Consider the following 21,826-nt stretch of genomic DNA (forward strand, 5'->3'; position numbering starts at 1 on the left):
TGTCCTGTTCAGGATATTTTAATCCAGTCTTGGTTTTATCTGTTTGTAGCCGTTTTAAATCGAAGACTAAAGGCGCCATAATGCATCAAAAAGACGGAACTAGCATCTCCCTAAAATGCACTTATGTAAATAGTAGCAGGAAGGGGAGAAAAAGCAAAAGTGGCTTCAGGGGACATGCATGATAAACAGCCCCCCCCCACACACACACAATCTCCACCAGTATCAAATACATGAAAAATAGCTCGGGGAGTTAAATGCCTGACCCCAAGATCAGGATATTTGCTCAGGTCATGAGTTTGAATGCCAGCAAGCAAACTCAGCAGTTTGTCCCTTCTCAACATTTTCCTCTGCCAAGATCACTGAAGATTGTATTAATTTGCGTAATAGCAACACCTATTAGAGGCCCCAAGGAGCTCCAATGAGGCAAAAAAGTGGTAGCAAGAGCTAAATAAAATCAAATGGTAATTACAACAATGGGTGGAGCTGTGAAGCGCCACAGATGTATTCTTAGGGCTGCACGGCATTAAAGGTTTTAAGATCCATGGCATACATTTATTGTAGGAACTATGTACGAACTTCCCTTCAAGTTTCTTGTTACTTTAGCTTCAACAGCTGCCCTATGCATTCATCCTCTCCTTCTACTTTTCATTTAGGATCCATCTTTAATGTATATTAGATCAACTCTTTCATGCACACCTTGGTTTTCAATAATCTAGCTGCCCTTTTTCAACTACAGATCTCCAACTCTCAAGCCTCATCTTCCTCTGTTCGAGAAGAGAAGGGTGTATAATTGTGTTTTTAGCTGTAATTAAGGAGAACACGGTCATTCTCTACCTCCCGTGCACCCTTAAAATACCAGCTGGCTAATAAGCCTTTAGTGCATATGAGTGTGAATCCTACTAGTAAAGTCTCACATTTTTTTTGTTTTTAACACACATTCAGGAGATTAAACATTTACAGTTGTGGAACGATGTGGTGTGTCAGATCTTGCAGCAACAAAAAACACATGCAACGCAGTAATACTTCTGCATGCATGCACCGTCAAACATCTGAAAATCGGCGTGGGGGGCGGTGGTGACTGCCACCTTGAAAATGTGGAAGACACGCAGCAAGATTGTCACGTCTTGTGGGAGCTCCCGTAGCGACCCGAATAAAACATCCAAGCAAGCCAGAATACACTGAAAAGACGACGCAGGGAAGGAGCTTCTGGCCATGCACACAGATCCTACCCGGAATCAAATCACAGCTACAAGAGGAGATAAGGCAATGGATTCTGCGAGAACAGACAGCTGCCAACAACAGCCGGAGGGGCAGCAGAATGAACCCATGCAGCATCCAAACACGAGCCGCACTGACTAAAGACGGGGTACAGCGATCTGCTGACCTTGCTCCCGGCATTTACAATGTTGGAGATCCCACCGGCCCGGATTGGTTGCCAGAGTTGAATTTGCTGGTTTTTCTCCTCGTCTGCTGCTGCGTCCTCTCCTTCCACCTCCCGCTTAGCTCCACGCCAACCGGCCTGGATTGGTCTGACCTCGACTCTTAATTCACCCTCCCATGGCAGCCCAACTCCCACAAGTATGGATGCAGCAGAGGGGACCTTTGTGGACAGGCGTTGAAAGGATTTGTACTAGGCCAAGCAGCAGCCACTGTGCCCGGAGAAGCACGCTGCCAGGGTTGGCAACAGTACAATGCCATGAAATTTTCAATATGCCACAAGCAACAAAATAAAAACTCCACGAAATGTCACTCACTGTAGCACACCAGACCAACTCACTGGAAATGATGGGGAGATTGCTGTGCACTTGGCTGTGAACCCCACCCCACCCACCCCCCCTCTCACCGCCTCCACCACAGCAGTTTGTGAAGTTGCCCTAAGCACCAGTGTTATTGTTTGAAGAAACTGTAGGAGCCACTCAAGTATAAACCACACTGCTTTGACAGAACCCAGTTGCATAGAAGGAGCACGCATACAAGCTCAGCCCCAATTGATATTCATGGAATCACGCTTGCATCATCAACATTCTACTACCGTTAATTTTGGTGCCTCCAGTGAATGATCGCTCAGAGAATGTGACGCATGCGTGATTTCATGATTGTCAGATGGGGAAGAGTTTGTGTGCCCGCTACTGGCTTCCAAGTAACTTAGCAGTCAGTGGAATCTGCACATACTTTTAAATTGCACAGAGGACAGCTAGCCAATGGGGTGCATGCAACATGCGCCTGAACTACTGGTGTAAGCTTGCGTTCTTCCCTGCTGGCCGCCATCAATACCCTAGGCTCAGCATTGTCTGCATTGCATCTAGGCCCAGTTCACCGCTCCATCTGCCCCACATCACTAACACTGCGAATCAGACCCCAACACCTTAACATTGTCCCCACATGGCACAACACAGTGTCCCCATAGAGCACACCCAACACCTTCCCACTGAAGTGGCCAGGAAAAGGAGTTCACTACGAGTACTGGCCAATTTCAATAGCGGTCTTGGTCTACATTGGGTCAATCGATCATGTGCTTAATGCACCCAATCTTATTCCATGCACTTGGCACACCAGGCGATGCAATTTGCACAAACAAAAAGCATCCATGGGGCGTACCTGGAGGCAACATCTGTTTAACAAGGGTCTGCAGGCTGTTACCATACAGTACAGCCCGTTGAATGGGCGTTTCTTGCTTATGTCATGTCTTTTCTACATGATGGCTGGTGACATTCTGGTGGAGTTAGCCTGTATGCATGTATGTATGCAAACAGTGCAATAGTGCAGGCTGCCATCTACAAGAACCTTGCCTATTATGACTCATTCTTGCAAGAACTACATCCTTTAGCCCATGGGTCGCAATTTCAAGTTGCAAGCTACACCTAAAAAGTCACCCTCCTTCAATTCTCTTGATACACACAGCACACCGTATCTTAATCACCAAGAGTTATCAGATCATTAGCCAATTGCTAGTAGCGAGTGCACATTTTGACACTGGTTTTAACCTGGGAGGTTGAAAGAGACTTAAAAAGGTTGTAATGGATATCAAGTGGTTTCAATAACTTACACCTAAGATTTTCGCAATGAGTTGCAAGCATTTAATGGTGCCAAAAGTGACGGAAACAAACTTGAATAAGGCATCCATTGTGTTAATAGGCTTTCAAACAGCAACAAATTACTGTAATCGTTTCGGTGGGCTGGGTCTTGTCTCTGGAGTGGTGTACTGTGCAATAGTCCAGGGGTATCCAGACCAAAGTCTACTGGAGGAAAGGAAATGATCAAGGGGAATCCAATAGCATGGGAAAACAGGAGCTAGATGCCACAGACAAATCGAGGCAAGGGTGCAGTGAAGGTACAAATGTGTTGCGATGCCTGGGTGCAGGTCAGCCCTGTAAAGAAAACCAACATTTTATAAATGTGAGAAGGAAGTGCTCTTGTGTGATAATGGGGTTGTGCTTCCAAGGCAACTTTGGAGAATTTTAACTTAGTATACAATCAAATGTTGGTTGCATGAGACGCTCAAGAGCATGCCAGGGCACGTCTGGTTGTTTAGTGGCTTATTTGTAGTCATTTCTGGGACTGCCAGGCATGGTCAAGAATAGACTGCATAAAAGGTGAATACTTTTGGTAAAGTAATTGAGTGATCACATTGATCACAACTAAGAGTGGAAATGAAAAATCCTGTCCATTTTATTTCAAAAAGGATTCTTATGAATGTGTACTGTTCCAGGTTATGGTAGACTTTAGTTCACAGTGCCATCTTACTGAAGTACAGTAAAACGTGCCCACCAAAGTCGAGAAAATGTACCCGGTGAACCACATGCAGGCCTCGTTCATATGACTGTTAAAGACAGATGTGGATGTCCTACAAACAAGTTAAGTGAGGGGAGGAACGCCTATGGTTCGTCCCTCCTGTATACATCGATGCTGACACTGAGAAATGAGGAGTGTAGTTTGAATTAGGACAATTAAGCAGTATATAAAAAAGGTCAGGTGGAGCATTTGTGAGGTTACCTTAATGTCCTTAAAACTTACTGAAGGAAACTAGCAACAGTTTTAGAAAACGTAAATAGCCTTTGGATTGAAGAGAAGAAAGAACTGGTGGTGGTAAACAGCCATGGATGTGACCGTGTACCATTAAGACTGGAAGACCAAAATCGCCAGATTGTTTTCTTTTTTAAAGAAGATTTAATGAGATCAGGTTTCTACTAACTAATACTGTTGCTGCAATTTCTTTGGAGAGATTGGCAGCACATTATTATACGAATGGGCACAACGTGGCTGAAATGTGCTGTTGTGAAGGGAGAATATGGGTAAAATGAGCCCAGGGAAGCAACAAAGGGGACAAACCACCATTCTCATTCTTCAGGCCTCAAAACCATGCCAATAGAAAATCCGTGCTATTAAATGTGGCTGGAATGTTTGTATTGGTGGCAGATTCACCATGTGCCTGAATGTGCCCTAAACCGCCACAACTGGGGTTAAGCTTCATAGATCTGTGAACATGCTGCAGGAAAGTACCACTTTCTTCAGAGGGCAGTAATTTCATTTCTACTTGGAAAAACACCACCCATTATTTGAAGGCTTAGAAGAAAGAAAAAAAAATACACACACACACACACACACCCTCTCCCCCCCCCCTTGTGGTTTAAGATCTCGGGACCTTCTGCCATTCAGATAATCCTGCTGGTCTCTAATGAATACATTCCGGCATACTTTAAACCGGCACACAGGAACAAAGACCCAAAAAAAAAATACAACTTTTTAACATCCGTAACTCAGGCCACCTTGGAGGATTCAGAAAGTAATCTGGAACCAATGGCTCACTAGAAGCTCGTGCTCGATTGCAGTAATAGAATACTGTGTACCAAAGTCCAGGTGCAGTCAGAAGGTGGGGGTGGGGGGGATATGCACATCATAAAGATACAGCCACTTTTTGGCTTTAATACTGAAGTGCAGGAATGGGCGGAGTTTACAATAGTGCCCTAAATAATTCAGAATAAAAATAAATACTTTCAGCACTTTAGTGGGATTTCCCTTAAAGGAAAACAAAGGTTGTAGTGTAGTGCACATGGATTGTTATTTCAAGCACATTATTAGCTTAATAAAAATATAATCACATACCGTAAAGAGAAGGAACGGGTTTCTGGTAGTTTTAGGAGGACAGATGTACTACCATGCCGGCTCTCCAAGGTGACGGCATATGTTGTACAGAAGGTCAGCAGATTAATACAAGCGGATTTGAACGGTCCAAAGCAAATCCCATCAATGACATGGATAGCCGTCACTTACTGCCTGGTGTCTGTTGCAATGTTCATTCAGTAAGCTTCTACGAGATGTCCTTCGTGAACCGTCCATGTTCCTTTAAAATCACAGTTCGTGTGTTTTAATTCGTTAACCCAGTACCAAAAAAAATGCATCATAATAGTTCGAGTTTTGATACTTTTATTGGCCTATTATGCCGAGAATGACTAATCCATTAGTTTTCGAAGTTATAAGAACTTGATCAGATGGTTAAAAACAGGGGGAAAGCATGCGTCACAGAGCATGCATTTCATTGGGAAAAAACATTGAAAATCTGAAAAAAGATCATTTAAATCATGGCTGTTTATTCTGAATGCCCAATGTTTATTGCTGTAATTCTAAGGCGCTTTACACTGTTCTGCATAATTAACTCGTCCATCTTGCATGAATAGTTGTGCCTACTGGTGTTTCTCTTCTTGTTCGAGATGCTATTTTCTGATGCTTTGTGCATCTCCTTGCGAGAAATTACTGCAAGGCAGGAACCGTCTGAAAGTACAATGTTGGACGGTTTACAGTTGTAACAAGTCCTTTTTTGATGCATATGTTTTCACCAATGTAATTTCACCTGTGAAAATCTGCACTTCAGGACTTTAACGTGAAAAAATACATACTCACTAGGTCCCTTTATTTCTTACAGCAATTCTCTCACGTTTGAAACAAAGAAATGCTTCAACTATGTAATAAAAATGTTTAATTCTGCAAGGGAAGGGTCAATTCAGCACTTCTATAGCCATCAAGAGGAGCACTGCGTACCTTGCATGCAAGCCTTTGATGTTCCTTCGCCTCATTTAACATCTAAAAATGATGTCACCTCGAAAGACCTTTTTTACTCCTTAGAACCGAACAAAACATCCATTTTCATAACAATAGAGGGTCATCTGGCCCACATGCATATACATGGCTGGGAGCCATGTAGGCCCTGTTTGTAGCCTAAACGAGCCCAATTAGCTCGACACCAACAGCTACCAGAAACTTCTTTTGACTCCTAGATCATGTGACATTAACTCTGTTTGGGAAGTTGTATAAAGGAACATTCTGACTCTGTAAAACACTTAAAGCCTAGCCAGTCATAATCGACAAAACAGCCTAATTCGCATCTCACATGTAACTTACATTTGAAGCCTGCCATGTACTAGCTGTTCACTGCCTATAGTTATCTTCTGCTTACTGGGTGAAGCCCAGTACTCAGGAGCTGCCTTTTGCGGCTGCTCAAATTTGTATTTCCATCCCTGTGCTTAGATTAACTGTTTTAGCTCCAAATATGACCATACTTCCTACCAAGATACTCGGAAATGCCATCCACAGATGAAAATGCTCAAAACGATCCTCCAATTTAGTTGAATGGAGGGCCATGCCATGGTAGTTGAGACATCAAATTCATGCCGGCCCCTGGATTACGGTATGGCCAACCAAGTTTAACAAGACAGTCTTATCTTTAGTCAAAAAGTTATGCATACAGTTTCATAGGATGGGTCTCATTCGAAAACAAATAATTAAATGGGAATGTTATGTGAACATTACATCTTTTATTGCAGGCAACATGGTTAGTGGATAAACACCTAGATGGCTTTAAAATTGTTTTCCAGGCAGCCTCCAAATCTGTAATGGGTCACCCTGCAGGGGGCCTGTTGGTCGGCCATCAAGAACGGATATGCTGGTCGGCAATGCAAGTTATATATCAAAACTCAGATATTGTAAGAGGGGCCCAGGCCGCAGAATTATCTTCTATGAAAGGTGAAATGGAGTTTGGAATGTTGATGTCTATTGGCACGTGGGAATAGCCACTTTAACAATATTTTTGGAGACACTCCTAAAAATATTTAGAAGATTGGTTGACACAAAGGCCTGGAGGACACATTTCTGGCTTGAGAGCTTAATTCTTTGAGTAATGATGTGGATTCAGAAGGTAATCATGCTGAAATGAACAGCAAAAATGAAAAATATCAATAGATAATGCACAGGTTAATGCCATGATATCAATTGTATTGGCCATGCTGAATGTAAGTGTGCAGGCGGGACACGTTTCCCCTCCCTCGCGGCTTCCCACTGGAATGCTCTGCCACCACACGTCAGGCTCATTGATTCGCACTTTGCCTTCCGAAAAGCAATCAAAACCTTGCTATTTGTCTGACTCCGGATCAACCTGCACCTGGCACCCCACGGTTTAGCATGACCCCCCCCCCCAAAGCCTGTTGCAACTCTGGGGCCAGCTTTCTCATGTTTCTGCCTATTGATAACTGTTTGCACATTCTGTTAATGTCTTGTAACTAAGTAACTTGGGCAGATTTTTTGTAACCCTTAATCAAGCTCACGTTCATTTTCCTGTAACACCGCCTCGATGCCCCTGGGCTGTAGTGCACTATACAAATCCAAATAAAAATGAATAAATAAATGGAGGATATTCCTAGGCAAGCATCATGAAATTGCGGCAGTCACTTGGCCTTCTTGCACTACATGTTTGTAGATTAATGCCTTTCCAAATTGTGTTTTTCGTTTAGGATACCAACTAAATTAAGTGACCATAGAATGGAAAAGGCGGTCTTTGCTTTAGCCACAATTGACCCGGAAGTTAATCCATTGTTGAACGGTACGGGTGGAACCAGCTTGGAATACTGGAAGAATGAATCCTATGAGTGGAAACTTGACATTTCGTAGCTCTTGTTTTCCTTTGTTTATAGAGTCTTCGTTTGACAGATTGGATAATCACAGAATTGGGAAAAGTGCAAAAAGATACCCAAATAGACATGTATCCGATAGAGACATAAAAAAATTATTAAGATCTGATATAAGTCAAATTAAACGAAATAAATTGGAATAATCAGGTCATAAAAAAGGATTGAAGGCAAATATAATTTGACAAAGAATCATAGAAGGAAACTATTACAGAAGGATGCAGAACTAATGTTAAATATCCAGATTAACAAAAAAGATGCGATTTTCTGGTCAGTGGTCAATGCAATGAAGGAATAACCGTATCTTTGTCAAGCAATTACCATATCTGAGAATACCTGGCTCATACATTTTACAAGTCTTTACACAAAGAATTTAGTATTATGTCAGGTTATCCTGTCAATAAGAGCAATGTCTTACGATCTCATGTTATAGCAGCAGGGAACAGGTTTGCAAAATAATTAAGAAAGCAAGTTCCTCTCGTGCCCCAAGACCTAATCAACTGCCTAGTTTGTTTAAATCTTACCCCAAGGATCTGGGCCACTATTTTAAGCTTGCATTTTAATGATCTTTTAAAATCCAGAGTGTTCAAACAGTCCCAATTTTTAAAAAGGGTGTGTGTTCTGACCCGCTAAATTACCACCCTATAGCAGTGATGGATGCGGATAGCAAGATTTTTGCATCCGCTAGTTTAAGTCATTTAACTACCTGGGCTGAAAGTGTTGGGCAATCCAGTATGTTCCGCTTTCTAAAACCAGTCTGGATGGGAACCTCTTTGAAAGGATTAATTTTAAAATGTTATGAAATGACAAAGGTCTATAAATATGAAGCCATTAATATAGCCTCACTCGATCTGTCAATGGCATTTGACTTGGTTAAATGAGATAGGTTGTGGTCCAAGTTGGACAATTATTAAGACATATGCGAATACCAAAATAAAAGTCAGGGAAGACGTCCATGGCAGATTAAAGCATATGTAGTACATCCGGGTTAAGGCAGGTGTGCATTTTGGCCCCATGTCTTTAGCTTACACATGTCTGACCTGGATATTTGACTAAGTCATGCCCTAAATTGGCAGACACTATTAATGCACCTGGCTTATGTGGATTATTTTCTATAAGATTGTGCAGCAGTAGGCCTACAAAGATGACTGCACAGCTTTTTGGATTTTACGAAAGAAAATTGAATGTTAATTCCATTAAATCCAAGATACTGCATTCCTGTGAAGTGAAACAAAGGGCTTGTGGTCTTGTGCAGAAGGGATGCAACGTAGCAGTTCGGGCTGGACTTCCCCCTTTGGGGGTGGGGCCAAACCTGATTTGCATAGGTCTTTCGCCTTTCTGCAATGTCCTGGCAGGCGAAGAAACAGTCTGGAGGGTTGCCCAGAGCAATGCCAGAGGTTAAGATCTAAACCTTCCAGCCATCACCTGTTTTACTCAGGAAACAAAAGCGAGACAGACGATTAGATACTCGCATAATGGGAAATTTCCTTGAGAAAGTAGATGCACTGATCTACTTGGGATTCCCCATGTTGTCAACATCAACCAAGAAAGCAGCAAAAGACTGCTTAAAACAAAAATCTGATTTTAGCCGGCCAAATGTCGAGGCTAAACCTCAAGTACTGTAGATAGTTCTTGAGTACACTTATTAAATTTTATGAGGGCAAGACATTCCATAAGATTCTTTATGGGACGGAGGACATGCAGACAGAATAAGGCTTTAGATGCCTGTGAATCTTTAATTTGGCATAAACTGCTTAGGCTGCCCCAATGCATACCATGAATGGTGAGGAGATGATTTGGGGCTCAAATCGCTGTTAGGAAGGAAGCAAATGCTTTTTATCCTTTTATAGGAAAATGATATTGCCACCAGTAGGACTGTTTGAGACAATCCTAAAGTCATATATGGGAGGCTGCGAACCATAAACATGTTTGTTGGGTCATGTGAATCATGGTTATTAGAGTTGGGCTGTTGTACAAATGATCTGGTTGGAAAGCTATCTAGAGTAAAATCTATTTGAATGGGCAAGACTGGATTGTTACAATGGATAGTATGCGTCAGTATACATCACTTTCACATCTTAGTCTAGCACACAAGCAAATGAGCATCATTGCTCTGTACCTTCCTATTTCCCACCCCCCCCCCCCCCGATAGCCTCTAGTCAGCAATGTATGCAGTTAGGCTTGATATGGTCAAAAACTAAGCATGCACTTTTATGCTGGAAATTTGATTTTATAAGAAAATGCATTCTGCAGGTTTTGTATGGATTTTACTGTTGCAACATTAAAACAATTTTAGAATACCCAACTCTCGTGATACCCCGAAGGATTTCAAGCATGCATTATGCGATTCAGAATATGGGAATTTGGACGACATCAGTGGCATAGCAACTGGGGGATTATTGAGACATCTGGAACTTTATGAAGAAATACGAAATGATTCTGATTGAAATAGTGATCTGATCATTGTGTAATGAAATTGAATTTTGTAGTCTTTATGAATTTGTATTAGAATTATATATTTGATTGCATCGTTTGGAGGTAATGTTAAAGGATATTTGTACCGCGCACTATCACCACCAGAGTGGTCCCCCGGCGCTCTGAAATAAGTATAATTGTGTGGTGTTTTTTGGGTAGCAGCCACTGTAAAAAGAAACTAAATTGTTCAATTTTATATTTATTTTTGTAGATGGTGTTTTTTGTAAAGGTCGAAAATATCAACCATATACAACAAATATTACGGTATCACTACACCCAAAAAAAAACGAATTTAAAGACAACAGAAGGTACAAGAGACATGCCAATCAGTGAAGGATCCTTACCTTGGTTAAAACCACCTTCCAGTTTTCACGCCAAGTTGATAGTTAAGGTACTGTCCATACTCCATCAGTAATACTGTCCCATACTGCCTATAATCTCAAAACCTACTGCTCACACATGCCCTGGCACAGTCGCCCAACCTGCTTTTAGTTCCATGTTCCAAACAGAAGGCTATACAATGAACAGCCTTCACGCTGGAACAACCTGATCCTAGAACCAGTTGCCCAGATGGCATTGCAGTTTTGCACTATATTTGTATTTCTTTTCTACACAGTCCTCAAAACATTGCCTACACCCTGCAAAACCCAATTAACAAGCTGCCCATTCACCACATACTGCAAGAACCTCAACTCATCGCCTAGCGCAGATGCAAGTCGACACTCTTTGAACCACCAATTTAAAACGGTTTGCTTTGGTGTTCTTACCGATATGATAGAATCAAGCCTCAAAATTGCACGATCATCGACTAGAGATAAGACTCTTGGCGAGTAACAAATTGAGTACTTTGTGCATGTTGGGAATTGAGGTGGCTAATGACTTTAAGCCTAGTAGCTTAAAACTTGAAAATACTGTACCCATCGTATTCCTTCCACAACAATGTTAGGGGTGGACACCCCCACTCCCCCAGGCAGGCAGAGTGCTAACGTGCTAAGAGCCAGAGAGTGCAAACTCGTGGAAGGCCTAGCTCCTTCCCTTTGCCCAATCAAGAACACCAGGTCCACACAAGAGTCAAGGTACGGATGAGGTTTATTACAGCCAGTAAACCACAGGGATCTTATGCGTGGAGGACAGTCCATGCATCTCTCAGCGAACTCTGGCTCGCAGGCCAGTTTTGATGACATGACATCACAATTGGCGTCGCTCTAGGACTGTCTCCAAAACACCTCTCTACTCGGTATAGTTTGCAGAGTGGTAGGTCCCATATAGGAGCCTACAGAGATGCAGTGTTAGACAAGGCTGTGTCAGTTGCTATGCTTGGCCATCCACAAAAACTGCTAGTTCGGAATTGTTACAGTGAGCAAGCTCTCGGATTGGTCAGTGACCCCCCACTATAAACTCCTAGGGTCCTTCATGATTGGCTGAGCTGCGAGCCCCCAATACAGGGACAAACTCTGTTCCCTGCCCGGTCACCTGTGAACAGTGCATGAGCAACTATGTCTGGAAGGTGCAACTGTGTCAGCATCATAACCATGTGTAGCCCATAGCTGCAATGAGAGCGCTCTGTTTCCCGGAGAATTGTAGCGTGAATGTAACAACTTTGTTGCAGCCATTGTCTTGTCGGTGAGACAGGTTGCTCTTCTCAGCCACCAAATCCTGGCAGCCTCTCAGCTCGGCAAGGTTACGTCCTTGGAGACCATATTTGGGAGTGCAGGAGCTCCAAATTCTGTATTTTGTTGGAGCGCACCCCTCCTGAAGCCGGTGTTACTTTGGTTCAGAGTGAGGAATGTCATTTGCAACATTACGACCTTGGCAGTAGCTTTGTTCTTGCCGCAGAGGTTCTGCTTGCACAGCAGTCTGTGAGCCTCAGGGTCTCTCTGAGTCGATTGCGGCCTACTAGGTTCCTTAAGCCATGATCTGGTTTCTATTATACACGTCTTCCATAGTGTCCATAGGTTAGTGTGTCATGGCTGTCCGGTCCCTCGAGTGCTCCTGTCATACCATGGGTTTATTTGCATGTAAACATCTCCAAGTATTTACACTAGCCCTTTTTGCGTTACCGCAGTGCATTAGCATGCCTAATGGCAAAAATAATAAATGTGCAGACAGTATGTATAGGTCATTGTCCTCTAATCCATAGAGCTGTATACCTTTGTTCTTCATGTAGTTGGGTGTGAGCGTGCGGTTAGCATGTGTGCATAATGGCTAACGTAGCCAAGTCGTCGTGATGTCTACAACGCAGTGGTCTTCAAACATTATTGGCCTGACCCCCCCCTGCCAAAATGTGGGCAGGCCAGCCCCCCCCCCCCAAAAAAATGCCCAATGGACAGTATGTATTGCGCCCCGTCACCGCACCCTACTCCCAGTATAGTCCCTGGGCTCCCCTACCTGCTCCCATCACAGTGGCTGGGCTCCCTCATCCCACCTCGTACCCAGTCCCTGGGCTCCCCCCATCCTGTTGCTAACACTTTCCGAGGGCCAGTGGCAGCTGGTGAATTCTTTAAGTGGAAGGGCATAACCATTTCCCCCAAAAATGCCATAGCAACCCAGGTCAGTGAGGGAGCTTGAACCAATCAAGGGGGGTGGGGGAGGTATCGGAGGGTTCCCCCCAACCCCCAATTTTTTTTTTCTCATAATGGGTTAAAATGTTCCATTGTAGAGCATACTTTAAAAAAAAAATGGTAAATACCCAAACAGTTTGCAATTGGCCCTGGGGGATTCAGGGGGCAGGCATGATATGTTTTACTGGACATCTATGATATATCCGTAAAAATATACCATCCCGGTCCCCCGGGTCCCACTAGGCCTAATACAATCAACATGATTATGGTGTATGCGAGGCACTGGGGTGCTAAGCGGGAAAGCATATTTTTGACTGGACATATAATAGAAATCCAGTAAAAAAAAAAAAAAAAATTAAAAAAAAAAATTAAAATACATCCCTGTCCCCTGGGCTCCACAGCACCTCAGGAGAAGTAAATTTGCCAGGTGGGTGGGGTTGTGCAACAAAGTCATTTAGGCATTTTTAAAATGCCTTGTTGTACAACCCTCCTTCCCTCATCTATCCACTTGCCATAATCAGCTCAACGGACCAAAACACACAAACACATTCATGCAGCAATCACCGCACGAGCATCCATCACAACGCACGCATACACGCACCCATAAACATGTTTCAATAAAATACATTTTAAAAAATGAACATAAATTTACCTTCTGCATTGGCCTGCGTGTGGGTGCTGAAACACCCTGTTCCAGGCTGCTCTGTCCGTATGGGCGCATGAGCTCCCCTTCGCACATACAGACATGCAGTGCCCCAGCCAGAATTTCCAGTGAGCTATGCAATGCTGGCGAAGCAAAACAACCCAGCCTTGCATGGCTCAGTAAGCATGTGTGTCTGGGGAACTGAACTGTCAAAGAGGAAATATAGTGTTTCCCTTTAACAGTTCAGCCAGCCCAGGAGCACTCCCTCAGCTGGAAAAAGCAGCTGAGGAAGTGCTCATTGTTTCACTGGGCTGGCTCCTTTGCTGCTCCATAATGGTAGGTGCCCTCCTCACCATTATGGATGAGCCGCCAGGCTCGGACTAGCCTATAGGGCAATGCTGGTAGAAAAAAAAAAAAATCAAAATGCTAGTCTAGGCCAGTCAAAATGGGCCACCTTTTTAGCCACTGCGAGTTACTTCTAAAGGAATGTCTATCCATTTAGAACTGCGGGCCATATTTTCATTGGTGCCTGAGACAGTTTCATGCTTCAGCCGACCATGTGAGCCGCCCCTGCCCATTTCTTCCAATAAAAAAATAAATGAATATAAAAAATAAAATAAAGCATGGCAGTAATACTATCCCTAGTGTGACCTCCACTGTACTCATGATCTCTCACGCGTCGGGGTCCCTCAGATTGTTTTTTTCTGAGTTGAGGTATATATATATATCCATGCGCCTCCTCTCCGAGGGGAGGAAGGGTGGGTCGCATGTAAATCTAAGCAGATACAAGCATCAGAAATACGATTACGGTGAGTAATGTACCCCTTCAGAGACTTGTGGAATCTGCTTAGATCACATGGTGTGCTTAAAATTAGCGAGCAGTGTTCGATAGGGTGGTGGGATGTGAGCAGGTTCATGGGCAAACATGTGTTAGAACCGCTTGTCCAACCTGTGCATCGGTCTTTAAATGCGCGTCAATGCAGTAATGCTGAGTGAAAGTGTGTATTGAGCTCCACGTAGCTGCTTTGCAAATGCTGTCTAGATGGACATTTGCACAAAAAAAAGCCAGAGTGGCTCCTGTACTAGTGGAGTGAGCCCTAGGGGTAAAAGGCAGTGTCTTGTTTGATAGGGAATAGCACAATTGTATACATCCGACTATCCACCTAGAGATTGCATTCTTTGAAATGCGATCGCCTTCTCTGCCTGGCGCTATGGAGACAAACCGTTGATCTGTTTTTCTTAGCGGTCTGGTCTCGTCTACATAGTAGAGGACCACTCTCCACACATCTAGTGTGTGGAGTTTTACCTGAGCTGGTGGGTTCCTGGAAGAAAGCCGGTAGCTCAATAGACTGGTTTACATGAAATTTGGAGATTAACTTCGGGGGGAACCTAGGGCGAGTACGTAAAACCAGCTCGTCTTTGTGAACAAAGAAAGGATCCTGCACCGACAACGCTTGTATTTCACCAACTCAAGTGAAGGCCACTAGGAAGGAAATTTTATAAGTAAGGTGTATGAGACTAGACTTATGCATCAGCTCGAAAGGGGGTCCCATAAGCTTAGCGAGTACAACATTGAGATCCCATCCTGGCGGCGGGTTTGAAATTGGAGCGTGGCGTCTCTATCCCTTCCATGAATGCTTTGATGACAGGTACCTTCCACCATGAAACCTTATTGTGGGAGGTGGCATAGGCTGACAAAGCCGCCAGGGGGTCCTTTAAGGAGTTGAATACGAACCCTGCATCTAGTAAATGGAGCATGTAGGTTAAAACGTTTTAAGGGAGTGCATTCTATGGGGTTTGTTTGGACTGGCACCAAATCACAAATCTCCTCAACTTGTCAAACTAACAGCGCCTAGTGTTAGGCTTTGATTCCTTCAAGATATCCATACGTCTTTGTGGCAGAAGACGTCCAAACTCTAGGACTTCAGGAGCCATGCTGCCAAGTTCATTGAGTAAGGGTGCACCGTTGGGCCCACGTGCTGAGTGAGCAGATTGTACGGGCACAGGAGTTTGATAGGAACACATCGCCCGATTGCACAGATGTGGATACCGGGGTTGTCTCGACCACATAGAATCTCGGATGAGTGTCACCTGTTCTTTGTGGATCTTGTTCACTACCTTCCTCAGAGGTGTCGGGCGGGGGTAGGTGGGAGCGTAAGGAAATTTCCCTGACCAGTTCATCCATAGGGCGTTCCCCTTGGACCCTGGCTGGGGGAACCTGGATGCGAAGTCTGGACATTGCTCGCTTTCGTTTGTAGTGAACAAGTCTATTGTGGGGAAACCCCTTTCAGAGAAGAGGCGTTCTATGACTCCTGTGTGAAGTTGCCACTTGTGTTCTTCTGGTAGGGGATCTCTGCTCAATGAGTCAGAGTCGAGTTCCCCTGGAACGTGCTGCGATCAGAATATTTTCAGTTTGAGTGCCCATTTCCAAATTTGTTGCGCAAGCCTGGACAGATTTGGAGAACGTGTGAATCACCCCCTCGCCCCCTGCCGTTTGTTGATGTAAAACATTGCTGTAGTGCTGTCTGTCAGGACTTGCACCGATTGGTTTGCCAGGTGAGACTCGAACGCCTGCACGGCTTTGAATATTGCCAGAAGTTCTAGTAAATTGATGTGGTTCTGTGCTGCCGCATGTGACCACAGACCCTGAGCTGTGTGGTGAAGGTAGTGAGCTCCCCACCCAGCGAGTGAGGAGTCCGTCATGACAATCGCGCTTACTTCCAGATCGTAGAAGGGTTTCCCCTTCAACTGGTTTTCCTTTTGTCCACCAGCGAAGATTTTGTACTAGTGTTGTCAAAACAACCACTAGATTGTCCCACTGACCACTTGCCCGAGACCACTGTTTAGCCAACCACTCCTGCATGGGTCAGAGGCATGCGTGAGGTTCCAGGTAAATGCAAGATGCCATCATGCCTAGCAAACGCATAGCTTTGCGTACCCTTATCTGGCATCCGACCTGATAATGCAGAATTTGCAGCATCATGTTTTGCACTCTTTCCTCTGACGGAAAGACCAACCGCTCTTGAATGTTTAAGACAGCTCCTAGGAACTGCTTGGCCGTGCTTGGAACTAGATTTGATTTTTTCTCGATAGAGAAGCCCAATTGAAAGAAGGTTGATCGTTCTTTGAATGTTTTTCTGCAAATTAGGGGAGACTTCCCTGTAATCAGCCAGTCATCCAATTAAGGGTACACTGGGATTGCCTCCCTGTGCAGGTGTGCTGCGACTCCACAAGTACCTTCGTGAATACCTTTGGAGCAGATGCTATTCCGAAGAGCAGCACTTTGAATTGGTAGTGCTGGTTCGCTCTAGAAAATGCAAGAATCTTCTGTGCACTGGGAACTTTGAAATATTAAAAATGCTTATTTTCATAGTTCAGTGCTGCCGCGTAGTCCTTTTTAGAAGGGGGATTACCTCTTGTAGCGTAGTGCTGCAGAACTTGTGGCTTGACATATTTGTTTGCAGGGAGCAAATTTAATACTGGGCGCATGGTTAGATCTTTCTTTGGCACAAGGAAGCAGGTTGAATAAATACCCTGGTTTACCTGGTTGGCCGGGACAATCTCGATGGCGTCCTTTAGAAGAAGCATGGCAATCTCCTCGAGGAGAATGAGCTGGTGCTCTTTTTTTGTCGCAGTGGGTGGTTCTGGGCTTGCTCGAGGAGTTCTATGCAATATCCGCCTGTTACAGTGGACAGTACCCATCTGTGGCGATTCCCTGCCATGCATGGGTGAAGCTGGATATGCGCCCTCCGACTGGAGAGGTATGGGAGGGCACCTGAAGCGGATAGTCACTGCTTTTGGAGGTAGAGTGCCACCTCAGGAGGAGTGGACTACCACGTCCGCAGGCTCTGCGCGCTCCTCTAGGGTAATACTGGGAGGACTGACCCCGATTATTTCCCCAGGCAGTACCTTGGCTTTGGCTATAAATGGAACCCCTTTCAGAATTTTGCCCGTGAAAATGACAAAAACTACCCAGTTTCCTCTCTGGCCAGTGGGTTTATTGGCCATTTGTCCTAGAGACTTGAGCGCCTCATACTCTTCTTTGGCTGTTTTTAAAGCATCTTCAACAACCTTGCCAAAGAGCACATTGGGCTAAACGGGCAGGTTGATAAGGGTAGCTTGTGTCTGTGGTTTAAAAGCAGATTGGCACAACCAAACAGGACGCTTGATGATAGTACCCTCCGTTATTATTCTGCCTGCTTTGTCCGCGGCGTCAAGATTGGTCTTTAATAAGCAGCTTGACACAGCTCTGCCCTCTGCGGCTGCCTGGGCAAGTTGGGATTTAAGGGATTCTGTGGCCGATGATGGTAAGGTGGACATTTCATCCTATTTGTGGCAGTTGTAACTGGCCAACAGGGTAGAATTGTTAGCAAAGCCGGGGAGGAGGCGACCTTTCTGCCCATGGTGTAAATTATTTTGCATTCCTTGTCAGGTGGGGCCTCAGAGGAAGCTAGGTAGTACCAGCCCTTTTCCTTGTTGTAGTTACAACCAATGAATCAGGCTGGAGTTGCCCACTGATATACAGCAAGTCAGAAGGGGCAGGTCTAAACAGTTTCTCTATGCGGGGGTTCACTGCACAGGTAAGATTAGGGATCTCCAGCGATGGCTGTATTTTTCACTGAATGGATTTGACGAGTGGGATAAACTGTAACCTAAGGATTTTTCCAACAAAATCCTTACCTTGTTGTACCTCTTGAGTGTTTCTGAAAATGCTCTGCCGCTTTAACTAGCACCTCATTCAGAAGGGGTTGGTTGTCAATTGGCGAGTCCATGACCGGTGGATCCTGATCAACGGGTGAGTCTATGGGATACATTTGCCCCGGGGTCAACCTCAGGGTCTTCATCCTCCCAGTAATAAGGGTCTACTGCATCATTGATAGAGAGGTCTTCATGGTCAGAGTCCAGGTCATAGATATTAATGACGGTGCTTTGCACTGGAATCTCGGGGTGCACCTCTTAGGGGGCTGAGTAGGTAGAACAGGGATCTGTGAGCCAGAGGGTGCTGTAGCGGGGAAGGGGGGGTGGGGGAAGCAGAGGGGAGTGGACTGAAAACTTTGAAAATAGGCAGGGTCCTTTTCATAGAAGCAACCATTACGTATGTTCTCGGATTCATGCACAGATTCGTTCGACTTTACTGTTGCTACGATAGAATGTGGGGTTAAAGCTTTACATTTACAATCGTGTTGAAATACAAAACACGCTCAAGTACAATATTTTACAGAAGTAAGGGAAGCTAGTCTATGAAGGAATCTTGAATGTATGTTAGTTGTAATTGCCCTTAATTGGGTGGATATGGAGGGGTGTAGATAAGTACCAGATTCTTATCCCCAAAGGCATAATTTTTCAACCAGCACAGAGAAGAGAGGCACTTGCATAAACATTTTGGAACTAAACTGTACGATGCGTTTTTATACAGCCAGCAGTTACAGGCCTGCAGATGTGTACACCAGAGTAATGGTGCATCATTTGTAACCTGAAGTCTGGTTTAACACAGAGGGGTGAGGCCACCTAGGATTCCCTAAGCGTTATTTGGGATGCAGATCCATGTATTAAGTGAACACATGTTGGTTAAAAGATTTCAGAAAAACTGCAAAACAAATGAAATTTAGTAGGAGTGAGAAGTGGTGGCAGAGTTTGCCATGAGTCCATATTTATCGCTCTGTTGAGCCATGTGGTGATCTCATGTATGTTCTCATGGGCAGAACAGGAGAACATACCAGTCACTTTTCACAGGTGCGCAATATCAAAAGTTTGTGTTGGGCTATACTTTTCACCAGGGCCCACTTGCCCTGGCATTCAGCTGTGTCACTACCCACCCTGCAACATTTAATATAAAAACCATGATCCAGTGACAAACCGATCCCAACAAAGTGGTTATGACCGTGGCCGATATGCACCCTCACAAGTAAATAACCAGATCCTCACAGGCCATATCCTGAAGCTGTCACCACTGCTCCACTTGCCACAATTAGGCTAAAAGACTGCACCCCCTTCCAACATGACAGTTTCCCCCACCCCCAGCTATTTCTCGCTGTAACATGACCACGATCACAACAGCACCTTCTTCCCTCACTACTCATTCCAAAGTAATGCAGCCTTTTAAGATTACTGCAGAAAGATGAAAATGCTCAGTCATCCCCCCTCCCCCGGCCCCCTGAAACTCTCCTTTTAGGACCCCTGCAGTACCCCACCCGTACCACCCACTGTGCATATTTCTCCAGACCAACTCGTCCAATCTAAATTCCCCTGCTCTTAGCCATAATACACCATTTACGAAAATGTTCAGGGCCTGTCAGCTCTCGCTTTCTTTTTCTTGCCTTTCCATGCCTTATTACCACAGGCTTTGTAATCTAGTGTTTGAGTTATCAATGATTTAATTTGTTAACACAATTTAAAAATTAAAATTGTATGAAAGAAATATTTCAACTATTCATCCACATACCGGTTGTTATGCGCTCTATTTCAGCGGTCGGGTCTGATACATTAAGTGGTATGTCAGGATACCTGTGTAAATAGAACATATGACTGCAAAGAAATTGTAAGAAAACCCAAATGGTGGGACACTTGGTTATATAGACTCTTCAGCCCAGCCACCATCGAGAGAAGGGGTACACCCGATTTATGTTACTCAGATCCTATGTTGCGGGATGTAGTTCGATGGTTAATTGTTCCATAAAGCTAGCGAACTTGCAGCATCGGGTTCGAAATTTCTGGCAGCCATTTAGCTCCTGGATATAGCTGACGAGCCTGGCTGACAGCAGGAGGTACTTTTGGCTCCTAGGGACTGATATCCTACAAACATACCCATCTGACATTCACTTAGGCTGGTAATTCGTGTAAGGCGTGTATTAGAAGACCTTTAGAAGACCTTTACAAGACATTCAAAGCATGATGGGTTATAGTTTGCACCTCATACGAAAGCTAGATTTGTGGCCCACTATGTATTCAATGCCTCATTCTGTAGGTGCAGCCAAGAGAAAAAGAATGAGCAATGTGGCATCAAAGAAGAGAGATGGCCACAGAGGAAAAAAAAAGTGTTATTGCAATAAAGAAACCGCCATACAAATTGATAGAGTAAACGAAACTTTGTGGCAGAGTTATGGATGGACTGGCAAAGATCATGATGCTTAATGTAATTTTGTATATTTAAAGGGTACTCTTTAGTTTGAAGCCCTTGCCATATAGGTTAATGCCTCCTTTGCAAGTCACCCCTTTGTCTATATATTTATTTCTTCAGTTTTATTTTGTCCTTGGTATATGACCCTGTTTTCTGCACCCTCAAACTGGTTCCCTGCCGTCATCTTTATGCTACTGTACAGGCACACTTCAAGGGAAGGACTCCACCATCTGTAAATGTGTTATTATAAAAGTTATTTCTGATCAAAACAACTAAATAGGAATAGATAGCCAATGACTAAACAAGGAGGTAGCAGCACAACAGAAAAACGGATAGAAAAGAAAAGCAAATAAGAAATGCAATGAGGAATAGCATTCATTGGCACTTGTTTGGCACCTAATAGTGGTCTGCTCCACTCTGTGTGGATTTCCCACCAATCACCTCCCACAATCACACTCCCGTCTATACCTCACTTTAGCCCTGCATCTGGAGGATATCGGCTGCATATCCATTTCAGTAATGCATTTATTTCTGAAAAAAATTGTTTAAAGTTGGATATGGGAAAACAAAGATACATATTCTGCGCACTCTCCAGCCTAATTGTAGAAACTATCCAATTCGGGTTTTTAAAAAGATTGGAAAAGATTCTACATTTGTCCATTGACAAATAGATTATTTGACTTTGCATAGACTACAAAGGCTGTCAATTTACGTTGGAGGCCCATCAGTTAAATAGCATGGAATTAGATCCAAAATCTAGCCAGTGCAAAGTCAACATTCCCAAATTTTGCCGGGCACCAACTTGAGTCACCCCATAATTCCTCAATGTTAGCAATAGAGGTTAAAATGAATGGAAGTTAATACACAACACTGTCGAAGACCCATGCAGGAGTCAATAGCAAGTGACAGGGCTTCTTAATTTGATCTAATCTGAATTTTAGTATTCTGATTGAGTGTTCCAGTTCTGTGGTTTGAGCCATGATCTTTCTCTTCACTTTGTCAAAGGTACTAGAAAGGTCCATACTAGCCATATGCATTGGCATCGTTTTCACAAATGAACTGACTTCTAGCATAG

At 44.0% G+C, this 21,826-nt stretch overlaps 1 protein-coding gene across 2 annotated transcripts in view; it reads right to left on the reverse strand.

Moving 5' to 3' along the window:
* GNB1 (G protein subunit beta 1) overlaps positions 1-21,826 on the reverse strand; it is an 805,062-nt gene that overhangs the window by 714,175 nt on the left and 69,061 nt on the right. The window contains exon 1 of one of the 2 annotated variants that reach the window (XM_069610168.1): positions 5,104-5,222. The exons of the other annotated variant lie outside the window; for it this stretch is intronic. The gene's annotated coding sequence lies outside the window, so the exon portion shown is untranslated. Of the gene's footprint in view, positions 1-5,103; positions 5,223-21,826 lie in introns of those variants that run through there. 2 annotated transcript variants of the gene reach the window in all.

Source organism: Ambystoma mexicanum, chromosome 8, assembly GCF_040938575.1.
Source record: "Ambystoma mexicanum isolate Mex_15411 chromosome 8, UKY_AmexF1_1, whole genome shotgun sequence".
Taxonomy (NCBI): domain Eukaryota; kingdom Metazoa; phylum Chordata; class Amphibia; order Caudata; family Ambystomatidae; genus Ambystoma; species Ambystoma mexicanum.